Consider the following 18,046-nt stretch of genomic DNA (forward strand, 5'->3'; position numbering starts at 1 on the left):
TATATGGGTTTAATAGGACAGAAAACTCTTATAACTGGAACAACACGTGGTACATTGTTCTGCTCATATGTGTAATAGGAAGATTATCTTAAAGGCTGTCTGTATGGCAAGACTTCCAGCATTATTGATAAGATTTCTATTAATACTGTTTAGATTCTGGACATATCAATTCTTCTTCCGTCTTCCTTATGCATTGTCTAGCTTTTGCATGCTTGTGAGGCGAATGAAAACACCACGGCTTGGGTCAGCACACCTTCATGATCATGATAGTGAAGGCTTTCTTGTTATGTGCAGTGCTCTCAAAACTACTAATTTTCTTATTTTTGGTCTACTTTTAAATTTTTTTCTCGTTCTTTTAAACTGTAAGTACCATTTTAAGAGGTAGTAGAGTATGAGATATGCATTAAAATCATGCGACCTTTGATTGTTTTGACAAACATATATTAATCATCTATTATATACCAGGGGCTCTAATACCAAAACCCGTTGCCATGAGTTGATTCCGACTCATAGGGGCTGTAATAGTATATAATAATAATAGGTATTATTATTTCTGTTTTATAGAAATAAAAAGTGAGTGTCAGGGAGATAAGATCTTTTGCTGAAGGTTACAAGACTAGTCAGGGACCCCAGGATTCAAACCTGGTATGTCTTGATTTCGCTGCTCCACACTGTTATGTCTTAACATAGATAAAAATTCTCTGTACTTCATGATGATTGTCAGGCTTAAACAAAAGAGTCTGGAGCTTTTCCATGGTATACCCACTGCACTCAAACACCCAGATATATACGAGGACAAGTTAGATTCTTTTGTTTTGCAAAAAAACAAAAACCACAATGGAACTGTGAAGCAATGGTAGTTGTGTGGTTACTTAATTATTCCTTATCTCTCTGACTAGATTGCAAACTCCATGAAGGTAGGGATCACACATCTTTTTCTCATCGTTGTATCCCTAGCACTAAGTGCAGTGCATAACATCAAAAGCACTCAATGAATATTTATTGAAGCAATGATGTGTTTATGAAGGAATGAACTATAGCAAGAGAAGCTTCAGGAAATGAACTCAACTGTTTTAAGTACTGTTACTGTTGTTGGGTGTCATCCAGTCAATTTTGACTCCTAGCACCCCCATGTGACACAGTAGAACTGTCCCTTAGGGTTTCTAGACTGTAATATTTACAGGAGCACATTGCCAGGTCTTTCTCCCTTGGAGTCACTGGGTGGGTTCAAACTGCCAATCTCTTGGTTAGCAGTGAAGCACTTAACCATTGCACCATCACAGGCAAATCAAGAAGGAAGCAGACATCTCCAACAATCACAAATGGTACAGCTACTGTGGAAAACAGTTGGGTAGTAACCCAAAAAGTTAAATGTAGAATTACCATACAATCCAGCAATTCCACTTCTAGATAATGAATTGAAAGCAGGAACACAAACAAATACTTGTCATAGACTGAATTATGTCCCCCCAAAAATGTGTGTATCAATTTGGCTGGACCATGATTCTCAGCATTGTGTGGTTGTCTTCCATTTCGTGATTGTAATTTTATGTTAAAGAGGATTAGGGTGGGATTATAACACCCTTGCCAAGGTCATATCCCTGATCCAATTTCAAGGGAGTTTCCCTGGGGTGTGGTCTGAACCACCTTTTATCTGGAGCTGACACCCTGAATTTGGACTTTTAGCCTACTTTACTATGAAGAAATAAATTTCTTTTTATTAAAGCTGTCCACTGGTGGTATTTCTATTATAGCAGCACTAGATGACCAAAATACTTGTACACCAATGTTCATTGCAGCACTCTTCACAATAGCCAAAAGGTGGAAGCAATTTAAATGTCCATCAACACATGAACGAATTTTAAAAAATGTGATAGATACATGCAAGGGAATATTATTCAGCCATAAAGAGAAAAGTCCTGATACATGTTGCAACATGGAAGAACCTTGAAAACAGCACGTTAAGTGAAATATGTAAGTCACAAAAGGACAAATATCGTATGATTCCATTTATATGAAATAGCTAGAATGGATAACTGTATACAGACCTAAGTTTATTAGCGGTAACCAGGGGCCGATGGGAGTGGGGCGGGGAAAAGGGACTCATTGCTTAGGGTACACTGAGCTTCTGTTAAGGTTCATGGAAAAAAATACTCCGATAATGGTGATGGTTGTGCAACATGATGGAAACAATGTCACTGAACTGTACATGTCAAGAATGTTGAAATGGCAAATGTTTGTTACATATATATTTACCACACACACACACAAAAAAAATATATATATACACATATAAAAAAGCTGGTTCATAAGACAAATGTCCAGGTTGCAATTCTACACAGGTTGAAGCATTTCAGGTAAAACATGGGTTCTTGTCCTAGTGGCACAGTGGTTAAGTACTCGGCTGCTAACTGAAAGGTCAGCAGTTCGAACCCACTAGCAGCTCCAAAGGAGAAAGACGTAACAATCTGCTTCCATAAAGATTTACGGCCTTGGAAACCCTATGGGGCTCTGTCACCCTATGGGTCTCCATGGGTCAGAATCAACTCATCGGTAGTGGGTAGCGGACCCTGAAATTTGTCTTTTATTTTTCACAACTTATGAAAATACAGTCATGGTTAAAACCTCACAAAAAAAATCGTATAAATAAAAATTCAGAAAAAAATATACCGAGTGTGGATAAAAGGCCTGAGTAACAGATGTGTAATACGAGTCACACCACCTGAGAAAAAGAGATCATAATAGCAAACATTATTGCTTCCACTGGGTGGCGCTGTCGACCAATGTTGGTGTTATTTCGTAAACTGAAAGTGGTCTCAGAAAATCTAAAAAAGGTTGTAAGAGTGATTAAGAGTTTGGCTACTAACCAAAAGGTTGGCAGTTTGAATCCACCAGGCGCTCCTTGGAAGCCCTACGGGGCAGTTCTACTGTGTCCTAGAGCGTTGCTCTGAGTCGAAATCGACTCGACAGCAACCAGCTTTTTTTTTTTAATGTAAAAGCTGCTTCTTTCACTCATGTCTCATGACAGCTCTGTGACGCAGGATATTTATTACTATCCCTTAAACACAGATCTAGACACCATTAAACTCTCAGGAGATTTATAACAAACTTTATTGAAGCTATTCACGTAAAAATAGCCCATTCGCATTTGAACCAAAAGTTCCAAAGTTAGTAAGTGGTGACCTTTATTAGCTTCCTTCTCCAGTTTCACTTGTCTGTCTCATAAAAAGACCTCTGAGATGCAACTCTTGGTCTCTACTTGTTTGTAGCAAAAGAGAATGAAGGAAATCAAAAGCTCAAAGAAACTAGTCCACGGGACTAATAGCCCGCACAAACCACAGACTTCTAACCTGAGGCCAGAAGAGCTAGATGGTGCTGGGCTACCACTACTGACTGTTCTGACCAGGGACACAATAAAAAGTCCCAGACAGAATGGGAGAAAAATGTAGAGCAAAACTCAAATTCCTAAAAAAAGCCAGACCTAGTAGACCAATAGAGACTAGAAGAACCCCAGAGACTTGCACCCTAAGACCCTTTGAACTTGGAACTGAAGCTGTTTCTGTAGGTCACCTTTCAGCCAAATAATAGGTTGGCTTATAAAATAAACAATATCACCGGTAAGTAATGTGCTTCCTTAAACAATTAATTATATGAGACCAAAAGGTCAAAATTTACCCAAAAGCAAAGATGAGAAGGCAAAGAAAGGAAGGGAAGCTAGATCAATGGAAACAGGACAAACAGAACAGAAATAATGAGAATGCTGACATATTGTAAAAACTGTAACCAGTGGCATGGAACAATTTGTAGAAAAATTGTTAAAGGGAAACCTAATTTGCTGTGTAAACTTTCACCTAAAACACAATAAAATATTATCATTTTTAAAAAGGCAATCTCTATTTTTTTTTATGGAAGGGATGCTAAAATGGTTGGCCTACATATTGCTGGTGGTGGCTCCTTTGCTCATGGCTCAGTAAATACACAAAGCTGAAAAGAGCCTATGAAAAGAGAAAAGTCTCTGGTGTTAGAAGCTTTTGAACCCGTTACGGTAGAGTTAGTTCCAACTCATGGTGACCCTATGGGACACAATAGAACTGTCCCATAGGGTTTCCAAGGCGGTAATCTTTATGGAAGCAGGCTGCTACATCTTTCTCCCTACGGAGTGGCTGGTGGGCTAGAACCAGCCACCTTTTGGTTAACAGCTGAGCACTTACCCACTGCGCCACCAGGGCTCCTTTGTGTCAAAAGCAGTGAGTTCTAATTCTAACCCTTCCAGTGACTCCATGGATGTCAAGTAATTTAATCTTTTCAGAGCCTCAACTTTATCATCTTTAGAACAGGACTAGAAGTATCTTCCCTGTTTAGCTCACTAGTCGGGTAAGAGTATAAAATGAGTTAACATGTGACGGTGTAAAGTGTTTTCTGAATGGAAGCTGTTACTGCTTTCTCTGGAAGCTTACTCCATGCTTATTAAAATTCTTCCTATTCTTCTAACCCTGCTCGAAAACCATAATTTCCACATATAAGACCCTCTTGGCCTCTCACACCACAAGGTGACGCCTGTTTCTCTCAATTTGATGTACTTACTGTCTACCTGCTCATCGGTCAACTAATCGCATGCATGTAAAAATGATTGAAATGGCACATGTTTTATATATATATATATTTTTTTCTCCACAATAAAAATTTAATTAAGAAGGGGAGAAAAAATAAAAAGGGCATACTCAGAAGTTGTAAAGACTATATTAAATTAATGTATATAAAATGTCTAGGCCTTATAAGGAAAACCTGGTGGCACAGTGGTTAAGAGTTTGGCTGCTAACCAAAAGGATGGCAGTTCAAATCCACCAGGGGCTCCCTGGAAACCCTATGGGGCTGTTCTACTCTGTCCTATAAGGTTGCTATGAGTCGGAATTGATTCGACGGTGACAGATTTGGTTTTGGCTTAGGCCTTATAAAAATTAAAAAGAGACTGTGAAAATTGGTACACTTTGAGACATGGGAAGCATCTGAAACTAACTGGCCACTCTTGTTCTATGAGGTCCATTCTCATACAGTGTCTCTGTCCTTGGAACCTTGCACTGGCTGTGTAAGGAAAGTAGAACAGTCATTAGTATCCCCATTTTATGAAAAAGACTACAGATGGTCAGACAGGACAAAGACTTACTAAGGTGACAGACGTAGAATCTGAAACCAAGTCTTCAGATTTTAGATCCAGGTATGTCCCCAGGAGCCCTAGCTTTCTTCCACAGATTTGACCATACCGATAGGAGCACTGATGAAAAAGTAAAGAACGAAGCTTTTGTGAATACCAAGTGTTGTGAGCCAACATGCTTTAGCATGGCTGAGGGCATCCTGTTACCTTCTCCCCTTACAGAAAAGCCGATGTGCTGTAATGTCAGGCAATGATAGTCCTATGCTGCTCTGTTTTTATTGTCGAGATTGTAGTATAATTCACTCTCATGATATGGGTGTGTTTAAGAAACATAAAGAATTGATTTGAAGAGTTTAGTGATTCTTTGGAATAATAATAAGAACCATGGACTTCATAGAACCAGGACGTGAAACTATTGACTTAAATATAGTGTTTTACCCTTCATGAAGAAGACTTATTAACAACCTGAATTATGCAGACGATACAATCTTGCTTGCTGAAAGTGAAGAGGACTTAAAGCACTTACTAATGAAGATTAAAGACTATAGCCTTCAGTATAGCTTACAACTCAACATAAAGACAACAAAAATCCTCTCAGCTGGACCAATAGCAACATCATGATAAGCAGAGAAAAGATTGAAGTTGTTAAGGGTTTCATTTTACTTGTATCTACAATCGATGCCCATGGAAGCAGCAGTCAAGAAATTGAGTGATGCATTCCACTGGGCAAATCTGCTGCAAAAAACCCAAAATAAAATCCTTTCTTGTTGAGCCAATTCAGACTCATAGCAACCCTACATAAAGCGTTAAAAAGCAAAAATGTGACTTTAAGGACTAAGGTATGCCTGACCCAGGTCATGGTATTTTCAATCACTTCATATACGTGTGAAAGCTGGACAATAGATAAGGAAGATGAAAGAAGAATTGATGCATTTGATTATGGTGTTGGTGAAGAATATTGAATATGCAACGGACTGTCAGAATGGAATAAATCTGTCTTAGAAGAGGTATAGCCAGAATGTTCCTTAGAAGTGAGGATGGTGAGACTTCATCTCACATACTTTGGGCATGTTATCAGGAGAGACCAGCCCCTGGAGAAGGACATTTATGCTTGGTAAAGCAGAGGGTCAGCGAGGAATAGGAAAAGACCCTCAACAAGATGCATTGACACAGTGGCTGCCACAATGGGCTCAAACATAGCAACAATTGTGAGCATGGTGCAGAACTGGTCAATATTTCGTTCTTTTGTGCATAGGATCACTATGAGTCGGAGCTGACTCTATAGCACCTAAGAGCAACACTTTATGATCTGCCTATTGCAGCTGGAAAGGTGGAATTGCGTGTAGATCCAAGAGTACCTGACGCTTTTCTATGTTTTTAAAGACAAACAATTGGAGAAGAGAGTTAGTCGGAAGCAAAGTTCTAAGTTATGAAGCACACAGGTAGTGTTGAGGGGTTCTAGCCCTTAGCTCCCCAGCCAAGCGCCAATAATACACCCCTCCAAAAATCTGTTGCCACTTTGTTGGTTCTGATTCATGGTGACCCCATGTGTAAAGGAGTGGAATTTTCCATAGAATTTTCTTGGCTATAATCTTTATGGAAGGAGATTACCAGGCCTTTCTTTCAAGGTATAGTCGAGTGGGTTCAAAACACCAACCTTTAGGTTAGTAGCTGAGTGTAAACTGTTTGCACCACCCCAGGTCCTTCAAGTACCAATGTTATCGTTGTTGTTGTTGCTAGGTGCCGTTGAGTCAGTTCCAACTCATAGTGATCCTACGTACAACAGAATGAAACACTGCCTGGTCCTGCGCCATCCTCACAATCATTGCTATGTTTGAGCCCATTGTTGCAGCCACTGTGTCAATCGTCTTGTTGAGGGTTTTCTTTTTCGCTGACCCTCCACTTTACCAAGCATGCCGTACCAATAGCACCAGGATTTACTTACTTCTTAGGTGCAAAGCAGTCTTCTGCATCCCCAACACCTATTACCTTGAGTCCTCTACGGTACCAAAGAAGTGCTTTTATTCCCACTTTGAGAAGGAAGTAATCGAGGCTCAGAGACACTAAGAGGTGGAGTTGGGCCTCAAAGTACGAAATTTTCCTACTTTACCATATTGCCTCCCCAGCACATCTTATCTTGGCTTCCTGTTCATTGTAACTGAGAACAGCTCAGCCAAGCTGATTCCTTATCCTTTTACGGAAAGACAGAAAATTCTTCAGATTACTATAAACAACGTGTAATCCATTTTCCCTCGCAAGTGGGTGAGTGGTCTGCTAAAAAAGGGGGTCTATTAAATGCCCCTTGTTGATATGCTGAGAGCCTGCCTGCTTCCTTTCCAAAATGGGTTATGGAATTCTGATGAAAGCTGGGGCCATTAGGTGTGTGGATGTGATTAGAAGGCGGAGACAGTCTCTATTAACCATCAACTTGGAAGGATGGACTTTGTGTCATCCAATGCCAAGTTACTGTCTCCCTTACAAGCCCATTCCTTCCTCAGTAGTACATAGTTGGGAGAAGAATTCTTGGTTCCCGGTGTTTGGGGTTTCATTTTTTGTGTGTTGCTCACAGATCAGGAATTGAATTTTACATAACTGCATATGAGATTGGACTAGAGCGCTTGCAGATGTTTCTGGTCACAGATTTATTTTACTTGACCAGCACAGTGGTTTTTGTTTCTGATTTTAATTATTATTTTAATTTCAGTACCTTTAAGAGAAAAATGCCTTGTCCACTGCTCCGGTTGTTTTATTCTGATATGGTTTACAAATGTGTCTCCTGAAGGCATTGAGTCCATGACCCCTGGACCTACAGATCTTTTCCACCCTGATGTTTTTATGATTCTATGAAATTGGAAAGAACAGGATAGTTCCTAGGGAGTGTAACTTAAAGGAATGTAGGAATGGTTAGAAGGGAAAGCACCCCCCAATCAGATAACTTTAGTGAAAACACACAGGTGTGCCCTAGGCATGGAACAACTATTTAGAGACAAGAAAATCAAGCTGGTTTCCATAATGTTTTGCTGTTTTAGAAAGAGTGTAGCTATAGTGAAGTTGTATTTTGGAGGGTGAGCTGTTATGTTTTAAAGACTGTGGGCGAGGCAAAAATCATGCATAGTTCCAAAGCTCCAAATTAGTGGTCAATGCTTGCATGTCTAGAGAGTCTACCATTTTTCCTTGCTTGTTTGTTTGTTCTGCAGGATTGAAGCAGGGTGCTGTGTCTTCATTTGGCACCAGATGAAAAAGTTGACCTGCATTGTAAGAGTTATATTTGAACTATATTTTTAGTGAACAATTAAGATAATTAAAAAAAAAAAATCCAGCAATCAAGACACCTCCCCTTCTCCCTCCCTCCTATAAAATTCTTATTTAGAAGCATCATTTTTATGGGAAGTCTTTATGCTTGTATAACCAGAAAACCAAAACCCATTGCCATCGAGTCATTTCAGAAAGAAAACATCAGAAAAGGTTAATATTAGTTACCTTCAGTGAGGGAGAATTGGGACCGGAGTGGCAGAGAGACACAATTGTGAAATTGTCACCCACTTTCAGCCCTTCATGTTTTTACTGAATTATTTATTTTACCATGAGCATGTTATCCATTTATAAATAAAAGACCAACTTAAGGAAGCTTCATTTCATTCACATTCTTTCCTCTTCCATGATTATTTCCTCTTTTGCAGCCTATATTTTAAAATAATTGCTTATGAGATTATATGTGCATATATGTATACTTATACATACATATATTTATATATGTTTGATTTGAAAAAAAGTATATTTCTTCAAATTTACTCCGAAGTGTCCATTATTATGTTGTTCTTAGGTGCCGTCGAGCCGGTTCTGACTCACAGAGACCCTATGCACAACAGAACAAAACACTGCCTGGTCCTGCGCCATCCTTACAATGGTTGTTATGCTTGCACTCATTGTTGCAGCCACTGTGTCAATCTACCTCGTTGAGGGTCTTCCTCTCTTCCGCTGACCCTGTACTCTGCCAAGCATGATGTCCTTCTCCAGGGACTGATCCCTCCTGACAACACGTCCAAAGTATGTAAGACGCAGTCTCGCCATCCTTGCCTGTAAGGAGCATTCTGGCCGCACTTCTTCCAAGATAGATTTGTTCGTTCTTTTGGCAGTCCATGGTTTATTCAATATTCTTCACCAACACCACACTTCGAAGGCGTCAACTCTTCTTTGGTCTTCCTTATTCATTGTCCAGCTTTCACATGCATATGATGTGATTGAAAATACCGTGTCTTGGGTCAGGCACACCTTAGTCTTCAGGGTGACATCTTTGCTCTTCAACACTTTGAAGAGGTCCTTTGCAGCAGATTTACCCAATGCAATGCATCTTTTGATTTCTTGACCTCTGCTTCCATGGCTGTTGATTGTGGATCCAAGTAAAACGAAATCCTTGGCAACTTCAATCTTTTCTCCATTTATCATGATGTTGCTCATTGGTCCAGTTGTGAGGATTTTTGTTTTCTTTATGTTGAGGTGTAATCCAAACTGAAGGCTGTGGTCTTTGATCTTATTATAAAAAGAAATTATTCTTATAGATGTTTTTAATTCAGGCATCAGATCACTTCTATGTGTCTCTTTTTATGATCTTTCAGGGGAAAATATAACCATCGTTTTCAGTTTGGACTCCAAATCATTTCCAATTTAACTTTAACTAAAATTAATAGATTCGTGATAAACTTTGCTTGCAAGGTTGCTACACACTTGGAATCCAATGGTTTAGTTCAGCTTAGGGAGGGCAAAGACTTTGGCTCCTGGAGTGCTGTGTGAAGAATCTATGACTCTCAAAAGTGTCAGTAAAATAAGATTGAACAGAATTATGTTGAAATCATATGGTGCCATGGACAAATTAGCAGCCACTTTTGGGTGTGGTATATATATGTATGTAAAATGACATGAGACAGTCTTCCCTTTATGCTTATGACCCTTGGTCTTCTGTCCACAAGAGTGATTGTCTGCATATATATTTTCTTGTGAACAGTCTGTACCTTGAAGATGGTCATTACAGCATCATGATCATGACAGTCATGGTATATTAGGTGGAGCACAGGACAGAGGACATTCAAAAGAGGACATCAAGAGCCCCACCCATCAGAGTCCATGGTTGCCAAGATACCCAAATACACAAAGAGATCTGTCTGAACACAGTATTACAGCTAAACACTAAATAAACATCCAGGGTTACTCCTAGTTTTACGGCTAAAGTCATTTGCAGAAAAGGTATAGAAAGCAGAGAAAATATCTATAAATTAAATGGGTTCTCATATAGTAAGAACCCAGTGGCCAGATTAGGAAAGATCACATGTGAGCCAGAGTAAATTCTAAGCAACAATAAAGTAATTTTTGGTTTCAGTAATTGGTTAACAATTTTCATGCCCCATGAGAAAACCATTTAGATGATTTCTGTAATTGGGCCTAAATAATTTGGATAAGTGTGTTTTTCTTAATAGAAGAGTTTTTCTGATTAACACCAGGTAAAGTTTTAACATCTTTATCCCCCTACCAAAAGGCTCACAGCATGTGGAACAGGATTTAAGGGTATTTTTGATGGATGAGGAGAGAAATTACTTAACAAGATGGAGTGGAGATTGACTAGAGTGTGTAACATCTTGTCTGGCCAATTAAATTGATCAACTATTGATTGGCTGTTTCATTGATATCTTGAGAATGTTGCAGAAATTGGTGGGTGGCTTTATCCTAGATGCTATTATTGCAGCTGTGACAACCACTTCAATAAGTTAATTCAATTACATTAAAAACACATACACACATTAAATCTGCCTTCCTTTGAACTCATCCTTCCTCCTCCATTCCCAATAACTCACTAAGCCCCATTGATTTGGGGACCTTCAAAATACCTCTTTTCTATCCTTTTCTTGCCACCACAACTGGACTTCTGAGATGCTGGCAGGAATATCTTAAATAGCTTTTTTTTTTTTTTTTTAATTCCAAAGATCTCTCTACTCTCACACCTTTTGGAGAGTGCCACGGACACTCCTTTTGGTTACTTCATGTTCCTCATGTAAAACCTTCCAATGCCTCTCTTTGCCACCTCATGATATCTAAACTTCTCCATGGGGATTTCTAGAACATCAATGATATGATCCTTTCTCCCCATTCAAACTCATTTCCCACTGCTTTTTCTAGTCAAGAGGAGGGAAAATTGGAGAAGGCAATGAGTTGTTGTTGTTGTTGTTAGGTGCCATGGAGTTGGTTCCAACTCATAGTGACCCTATGCACAACAGAACAAAACACTGCCTGGTCCTGCGCCATCCTTACAATGGTTGTTATGCTTGAGCTTATTGTTGCAGCCACTGTGTCAATCCACTTCGTTGAGGGTCTTCCTGTTTTCCGCTGACCCTGTACTCTGCCAAGCATGATGTACTTCTCCAGGGACTGATCCCCCCTGACAACACGTCCAAAGTATGTAAGATGCAGTCTCGCCATCCTTGCCTCTAAGGAGCATTCTGGCCGCACTTCTTCCAAGACAGATTTGTTTGATCTTTTGGCGGTCCATGGTATATTCAACATTCTTTGCCAACACCACAATTCGAAGGCATCAATTCTTCTTCGGTCTTCTTTATTCATTGTCCAGCTTTCACATGCATATGATGTGATTGAAAATACCATGTCTTGGGTCAGGCGCACCTTAGTCTTCAGGGTGACATCTTTGCCCTTCAACACTTTGAAGAGGTCCTTTGCAGCAGATTTGCCCAGTGCAATGCATCTTTTGAATTCGGTACTGCTGCTTCCATGGCTGTTGATTGTGAATCCAAATAAAATGAAATCCTTGACAACTTCAATCTTTTCTCTGTTTATCATGATATTGCTCACTGGTCCAGTTGTGAGGATTTTTGTTTTCTTTATGTTGAGGTGTAATCCATACTGAATGTTGTGGTCTTTGATCTTCATTAGTAAGTGTTTCAAATCCTCTTCACTTTCAACAAGCAAGGTTGTGTCATCTGCATAACGCAGGTTGTTAATGAGTCTTCCTCCAATCCTGATGCCCCATTCTCCTTCATATAGTCCACCTTCTAGGGTTATTTGTTCAGCATACAGATTAAATAGGTATGGTGAAAGAATACAACCCTGATGCACACCTGTCCTGATTTTAAGCCAATCAGTATCCCCTCGTTCTGTCCGAACTACTGCCTCTTGATCTATGTAAAGGTTCCTCATGAGCACAATTAAGGTTCTGGAATTCCCATTCTTTGCAATGTTATCCATAATTTGTTATGATCCACACAGTCAAATGCCTTTGCATAGTCAATAAAACACAGGTAAACATCCTTCTGGTATTCTCCGCTTTCAGCCAGGATCCATCTGACATCAGCAATGATATCCTTGGTTCCACGTCCTCTTCTGAAACCGATCTGAATTTCTGGCAGTTCCCTGTCGATATACTGCTGCAGCCGTTTTCGAATGATCTTCAGCAAAATTTTGCTTTTGTGTGATATTAATGATATTGTTCTATAATTTCCGCTTTCGGTTGGATCACCTTTCTTGGGAATAGGCATATATAGGGATCTCTTCCAGCCAGTTGGCCAGGAAGCTGTCTTCCATATTTCTTGGCATAGACGAGTGAGCACCTCCAGCACTGCATCTGTTTGTTGAAACATCTCAATTGACATTCCATCAATTCCTGGAACCTTGTTTTTCGCCAATGCCTTCAGAGCAGCTTGGAATTCTTCCTTCAGTACCATCGGTTCCTGATCATATGCCACCTCTTGAAATGGCTGAACATCGACTAATTCTTTTTGGTATCATGACTGTGTGTATTCCTTCCATCTTCTTTTGATGCTTCCTGCGTCGTTTAATATTTTCCCCATGGAATCCTTCACCATTTCAACTCGAGGCTTGAATTTTTCTTCAGTTCTTTCAGCTTGAGAAACGCCGAGCATGTTCTTCCCTTTTGGTTTTCCATCTCCAGCTCTTTGCATATGTCATTATAATACTTTACTTTTTCTTCTTGAGAGACCCTTTGAAACTTTCTGTTCAGTTCTTTTGCTTCATCAATTCTTCCTTTTGCTTTAGCTGCTTGACATTTGAGAGCAAGTTTCAGAGTCTCCTCTGACATCCATCTTGGTCTTTTCTTACTTTCCTATCTTTTCAGTGACCTCTTGCTTTCTTCATGGATGATGTCCTTGATGTCATTTCACAACTCGTCTGGTCTTCGGTCACTAGTGTTCAATGCGTCAAATCTATTCTTGAGATGGTCTCTAAATTCAGGTGGGATATACTCAAGGTCATATTTTGGCTCTCGTGGACTTTCTCTGATTTTCTTCAGTTTCAGCTTGAACTTGCATATGAGCAATTGATGGTCTGTCCCACAGTCGGTCCCTGGCCTTGTTCTGACTGATGATATTGAACTTTTCCATTGTCTCTTTCCACAGATGTAGTCAGTTTGATTTCTGTGTGTTCCATCTGGCGAGGTCCATGTGCACAGTCGCCGTTTATATTGGTGAAAGAAGGTATCTGCATTGGAGAAATTGTTGGTCTTGCAAAATTCTGTCATTCATTCTCCGGCATTGTTTCTATCACCAAGGCCATATTTTCCAACTACTGATTCTTCTTCTTTGTTTCCAACTTTCACATTCCAATTGCCAGTAATTATCAATGCATCTTGATTGCATGTTCAATCAATTTCAGACTGCAGCAGCTGATAAAAATCTTCTATTTCTTCATCTTTGGCCCTAGTGGTTGGTACGTAAGTCTGAATAATAGTCGTATTAACTGGTCTTCCTTGTAGGCGTATGGATATTGTCCTATCACTGACAGTGTTGTACTTCAGGATAGACCTTGAAACGTTCTTTTTGACGATGAATGCAACACCATTCCTCTTTGAGTTGTCATTCCCAGCATAGTAGACTGTATGATTGTCCAATTCGAAATGGCCTATACCAGTCCTTTTCAGCTCACTAATGCTTAGGATATCTATGTGTATGCATTCCATTTCATTTTTGACAAGTTCCAATTTTCCTAGATTCATACTTCGTGCATTCCAGGTTCCAATTATTAATGGATGTTTGCAACTCTTTCTTCTCATTTTGAGTCCTGCAATAGTCAAATAGTCAAAGGCAAAGAGTAAGAAAATGTAAATTAGCATTTGGTGAATACTGATCCATTCTGGCAGTTTTTCTTGGATTACTGTGAAAGGAAAGGCATTGGCTGCATTTTTTCCATGAGGAAACTGAAGTTAGGGGAGCTTTGCCTAAGTTTCTTCTTGTCTAAAGCTAGAAAGCTGGTCAGTGGAGCTGGGATGCCAACCTAGGTCTGTCTGAGACTCTTCCTTTTTTTCAATATCCTATGGATTATTAGTTATGCTTATGCGTGTTGCCCCCACCACCACTACCGCCTCTCTCCTGGAATGTCCTTCTTCACGCCTCACTTTCCAGATCCTGTTCCTTCAAGACAGCCCACGTAGAAATTCCAGATGTCCCTAAGCAACTCTCTTCTATACCACCCCAGAACTCACAGGCACTTGGAAGGCCTTGCTCATGTGCCATTCTAATCTGCTATCCTCCCCAAAGGTAATCATATCCTGACTTATGTATGAATTAGTTTCTTTTACCTGTTTTTAACTTTCATATAAATTAAGTCATATAGTGTGATTTTGATGCTTGCAGGATTTATTCCCTGCGGTTGTATAGCAAAGCATAGTGTAGCAACTATGCATTGATTTTCATTGCAATGTAGTATTCCATGATATGAAATTACAATAATTTATTTGTTCACTCTACTGTTGGTGGATATTTTGAATTGTTCCTAGTTTGGGGCTCTTATGAATATTACTATTATAAACAGGCTTGTAAAATTTTAATTAAATAAATTTATACTCTTTGAGGTATGTATCATGGAATGGAACTATTGGGTCATATGTAATATACATGTTCAACTTAGTAGAAAACTACCAGTTTTTCCAAAAAGATTGTACCAACTTACATTCCTGCTACCATATGTGGTATTTCCAGCTGCTCCTCATTTTTTTCAACAACTGATAGTGTCTATATTATTATTACAAATTTCTTCTCTCTTTGCCTAGCCTGATGCCTAGAAGGTATCTTAGTAAGTCTGGTGAATCAGTGAATCGAGTAACAAGCACACTGTTGTTCACTTTTATGTTCTTTTGTCAACTGTTACACAGGATAAAAGAAGACCTGGTGGTGCAGTAGTTAAATACTCGACTGCTAACCAAGAAGTTACAGCTGCTAACCAAAGGGTCGGCAGTTCGAATCCACCAGGCGCTCCTTGGAAACTCTATGGGGCAGTTCTACTCTGTCCTATAGGGTCGCTATGAGTCGGAATTGACTCGACGGCACTGGGTTTGTTTTTTTTGTGTGTTTTTAACCAAGAAGTTAGCAGTTCGAATCCACCAGTTGCTCGCTGGAAACCCTATGGGGCAGTTCTACTCTGTCCTATAGGGTCCCTATAAGTCGGAATTGACTCAAAGGCAACGGGTTTGGTTTTTGGGGTGGTGCAATGGTTAAGCGATGGGCTGCTAACTGAAAGGTTGACGGTTTGAACCCACCCAGCGGCCCTATGGGCGAAAATCCTGACCATCTGCTCCCTTAAATATCACAGCCTTGAAAACCCTCTGGGGGAGTTCTACTCTGTCAAACGGGGTCTCTGTGAGTGAAACCAACCAACGACAACAGTCAGCATAAAATAATGACTAAAGAAAACATAGGCTTTGGGGACAGAATGGCACGTCCACTGACTTCACCACTTACTAACCAGCAAATTACTTTTCTGTGCCTTTTTCTTCACTTTCCACATTGCAGCGTTGTTATGAAGATTAAATAAATTAATGAGGATAACGTCCTTAGGGCAATACCTGGCACTTAGTAAGAGCTCAGTAAGTTTCAGCCTTATTGTTAGTAGTATCTAATCCTCAGTGCCTTCATGTAGTTTGACTCCCTAGAAATAGAATTTATCAGCAAGAATCCTAGGGCATCAGAGCCTCCGTGAAGTCTGTTCTAGGCACCCGACCTCGCAGAGGGCCTCTGGACTTCTGAAGTTCTTCTCTTTACCTTTCATTCACCCCCTCTCATGCTAGGCATAGGTGCCATGACTCCCCAGCCAGATGATAAATTCCCTAACTGACTTATTCTCCACAATAGTGGTGGCTTTAGAGTCACAGTTTAACTTGAGGGCATCTTTGTGGAATAATTTTGTGGAATAAGCTGTCTCTGACATCACAGTGTTTAGTAAATATTTGCCATTTGTTTATTGATCCCTTGTTCTTTCTTGACTTCCCTGTTCGTGCCTTGTTCCCTTCCCACCCACTTGTGATTGATCTAATCTCCTCCCAGTTGTGTGACAATGCTGGGGACTCCTCTGGCACCTTTCAACTCCTGAAAAACACAGGCCACTTCTTCTGTAGTGATGGATTATAACCTAATAGACCACATTTCTGCCCTTAAAAAATAAACAGCTGTAATTCAGCTCTGGATTATCTGTAATTAGATTGCAGATTCCTAGCTGACAAGAACTGTATTCAGACTAAAAAAAATTAAGCATTTTTGTTCAAGAAGAAATTCCTGTTATTGCTAATGAGAATGAGGAGGAAATATGCAGTCTACCTGTCTGAGCTAGCATCACTCTTTACAAGGAAAATGCATGCATTGGATTCTGTTTGTCACTGTAGTTTATTCTGGCATTTGGGTTTGGTAGGGAATTTAATATGCCCTGGTGGCTCAATGGTTAAGTGCTTGGTTGCCAACCAAAATGTTGGCAGTTTGAACCCACCCAACGACTCCGTGGGAGAAAGGCCTGACGACCTGCTCATGTAAAGATCATGGCCTAGAAAACCCTGTGGTGTCGTTCTACTCTGTCACTTGGGGATCACTGTAAATCAGATTTGACTCAACGGCATCTAACAACATATCCGAAGATTAACAGCAACTCAGTTGCGGAGCTTGGCTTGTGGCCCACCTAGAGCAAGAAAGAAGGCCTGGTGGCACAGTGGTTAAACATTTGGCTACTAACCGAAAGGTCTGTGGTTCGAGCCCACCGGCAGCTCCATAGGAGAAAGATGTGGCAGTCTGCTCCCGTAAAGATCACAGCTTTGGAAACTCTGTGGGGCAGTTCTGCTCTGTCCTATAGGGTCACTATGAGTCGGAATTGACCTGATAGCAATGGGTTTTGGGTTTGAGTATGAAGTTATTTACTCACTTGAGCCCATTTCTTCAGTGCAACTGTGAAAGAGAAGGACCAGGTGATCTCCAAACACCAACTTGGCCCTTCTCAGCCTTGGGGGCTGAGCAGAGGTGAGAGATAAGAGCTATGATGAGGAAGAAAGGTCACAGCTTTCCCTGAGGAAATCCCTGTGAACACTGAGAGATCAAAGAGAAAAGAATACAGCAGCTTACAGAGTGCCCTAGCGAAGTTAAGGCAGCAGTGGGATCAACTGGTGACTCCGAAGAGATCTGATTATTGGCTACAGCTGTGGGTGAAAGGCCTGTTGTTGTGTCGAGTTGGCTACAGCTCCCAATGACCCTGTGTACCACAAGACGTTGCCCGGTCCTGTGCCATCGCCATGATAGCTGGTATGCATTGTTGTGGTCACTGTGTATCCTGAGTGCCTTCCAACCTAGGGGCCTTATCTTCTAGCACTGTATTGGGCAGTACTGTGTTGTGATCTATACTGTTTTCACTGGCTAATTTTTGGAAAAAAATCACCAGACCTTTCTTCCTAGTCTGTCAGTCTGGAAGCTCTGCTGAAAACTTTTCACCATGGGTGACCCTGCTGGTATTTGAAATACTGGTGGCATAGCTTCCAGCATCACAGCAACATGCAAGCCACCATGACAAACTGACAGATACAGGTGGTAGAAGAAAGACCTAGAAAAGTGAGAAAGTCCAAACAACTTT

Source organism: Elephas maximus, chromosome 1 (genome assembly GCF_024166365.1).
Source record: "Elephas maximus indicus isolate mEleMax1 chromosome 1, mEleMax1 primary haplotype, whole genome shotgun sequence".
Lineage (NCBI taxonomy): Eukaryota > Metazoa > Chordata > Mammalia > Proboscidea > Elephantidae > Elephas > Elephas maximus.